At 43.0% G+C, this 2,714-nt stretch overlaps 1 pseudogene; it reads right to left on the bottom strand.

The window, feature by feature from the left end:
• Positions 1-1,208: 1,208 nt before the first annotated feature.
• On the bottom strand, positions 1,209-1,780 carry LOC117835778 (protein NRT1/ PTR FAMILY 8.5-like; annotated as a pseudogene).
• Positions 1,781-2,714: the final 934 nt, after the last annotated feature.

Genomic DNA, 2,714 nt, shown 5'->3' with positions numbered 1-2,714 from the left:
ACACGATTGCTCTCCACCAATGCTGCTGACACCATTGAGAGCATGGATAAAATTAAGCCAATCCCAATCCGTTGCAGAGGCGTAATGCCATTCGCCATACCGGTGTATTTTCTGAATACTGGGACAAGGATTCTTTCATAGACTGGAACAAGTACAAGGACGGCAATAACATCTACAGACTACAGATTGGAATGATGCCGGAGGTATTTCAAAAAAGCCGATGTGTTTGTCCATTATCATCCCTTGTTCTACAAATGTAGAAAACATTTGTTCCAGAACAGTATTAAATAATATCATTGTGCCTGTTCTAGAAAAAAAAATATCATTGTAGCCCAAACAGGGAGCATCCTGATCAAAATCTTAAACTCCTCCACTTGAGTGACAGTACAAATTCTCCTTGTTGTAAGCAGGGAAACAGATTCAACATCAGAGGTTGTCACAATTGCAGCCTTATCAAAGAACCTGAGAGAGAAAACAATATCAGTACCTTGCTAATTGAAGAGATACAGTTGATTTCACTTTCAGCTTTCCTAAATACTGAAGCTGAACGAGTACCTTTTGCAGACTTTGTATTGAAGAAAGGCGCATTGAATCTAGTGATGAGTAATCACAAACAGAACTTAGGGTCTCACAAGCAACAGTTCTTTGGAGAAGATTAGAAACAATTTCCTGAAGCTATTGTAATATTAGTGGCCAACATTCATATATTCAGATCACATAAAACAAGATTTCAGTATGGTATAACACAATAAAGGTTCTGCAAACAATTTTAACATACCTATGTGAACAGTTCGGTACTTAATAAAGTTGAGCTTTCAGGAATCAAGCAAAAGGATTTTATTTGTAAAATAGTCATATTAATTAAAGAAAATAAAAACAAGGAATATCCAATCAAATACAACTAAAAACCAGGTCAAGAAAAGCTTGAAGTGTTCCCGGATGAAATACTAGTATAATACAAAACGCAAAGCTCATCAGTATGAGTAAATCAAAGCAGATGGAAATGTTAGTTTTCTATAGATTTCAACATCAATTTGTACCATCCTAGAATCTCACCAAGCTTGCAGAGATCTTTTTCTTTGCAGAGTTTCATATATGACTTTAAAACAATATTAAATGGTCATCTGCACAAATGAATGAATAAACTAAATTTATATGGAAACGCAAATATAAGTAAATGTATTTATATAAGGATAAACGATAACATCTCAGAATAGAGTACTACTCAAGTCCAGTTGTATGCTCCAGTTTTCGGCTTCCTTCAATTGCAGAACCTTGCCCTGGTATCTCATAAAGAAGTGCGGGATCATAAGGCAACTCTTCATTAAAGTTCCGAGTGGCTGCCACAATAACCTGGCATACTCTAGCAACGGGGCTTCCACCTTGTTTTTGAAATCTATACATAGTATGGCCCAAGAAGAAAGCAACTACACCTTAAGCCACGAATAGTGCAGAAATGGTAAAACCCCAGAGCCAACCTTCATGATCTTGGACCCACACAATAATAGTCCCTGATATCAGGGAAGCAGCATTTTGTGTGAAAATAGTGCCTATTGAAGAAAGAGCTCTTTTGTGCTTTCTCCTTTTCATCAGTATCATCAAACTGATCAGCACCGAAGGATATAATGCAAGGGTTCTGTCCACCATACCCTATAGCAACCATATACAAGCCGACAAAGAACATGATGTTATGAGATGAGATTGTATCTATCCAACCAAGCCAAACATGGGGACTTGTAAAGATCAACGGAAGTGCTTCTGATAGAACCAAGATCGCCATTCCCTAAACACAGAAGGCAGCTGAAGCTGACGTGGAAGGATTCCGCGAGCTGCAGAATGCGGATGGAACCAGGCCAGTCACCGGTCACCGTGAGGTTTTCGCTTGGAGTTCTATACCAACAATTTTATTAATTACGAGGAGAGAAGAGAGTAGAGTTCCATCCCCATAAAATCCAGCTGCCATTTATCTTTTGCTTATCCTCGTTCCTCGTGCATAGGAAATTTTCAAAGAGGTTTGAGTGGATTCCTTTTTTTCCTATGATTTTCCTATGGAATCAAAGGGAAATGAATTTTTCCTTTAGTTTTCCTGTGGTCAATTCCTATGATCCAAAGGCTGCTATAGGAACCAAATTCATAGAACCTAGAATCCGTTTTTCCTCCGTTCCAAAGGAGGCTTTAGTGTGACTAACTAACTAGTCTGGGTATCCATCTCGCCAGCACAACTGTTATCCACGTTGCCGGCCCATCCACGTAGTGTGGTCAAGTGCACACGGGCTCACGGCCCACCAAGTGCGAGCGCGCGCGCGCACCAGCGGCCGCGCACGCGCTTTTGCGGCCTCCTCCTAAAAAAAAAACGCGCTTTTGTGGCAGTTGGCCCTGGCCGAGTGGCCGTAGTGCCACGCAGCCGCCGCCTTGTGGTAGTCCTGCGCTCCCGCATCCGCGTTGTGGCTGGCGCTCTTCGACCGCGCGCCCTGGGCGCACGCACGCACGCCCGGCCACTCGGCCAGCACGGAGACTCGCCGCGGCAGCTAAGCTATGGGCGTGTGATTCCTTGGAAACTCCGGTGCTTTGCTTCTCGGTCACTGCTGGTGTGGTGGGTGCGCTCTGCCTCTTCTGGTAGGGCGGACCGAAACAGTTTCTCAAGCCATGCTTCCAGACACTGGACTCGTTCGTTTGTCCGAGTGTTTGAGCTGCGACGAGGAGAAAAGGCTGTG

This window comes from Setaria viridis, chromosome 9 (assembly GCF_005286985.2).
Source record: "Setaria viridis chromosome 9, Setaria_viridis_v4.0, whole genome shotgun sequence".
NCBI classification, from domain to species: domain Eukaryota; kingdom Viridiplantae; phylum Streptophyta; class Magnoliopsida; order Poales; family Poaceae; genus Setaria; species Setaria viridis.
The sequence above is the reverse complement of the archived record's forward strand: the minus strand, read 5'-3'. Positions and strand labels throughout refer to the sequence as shown.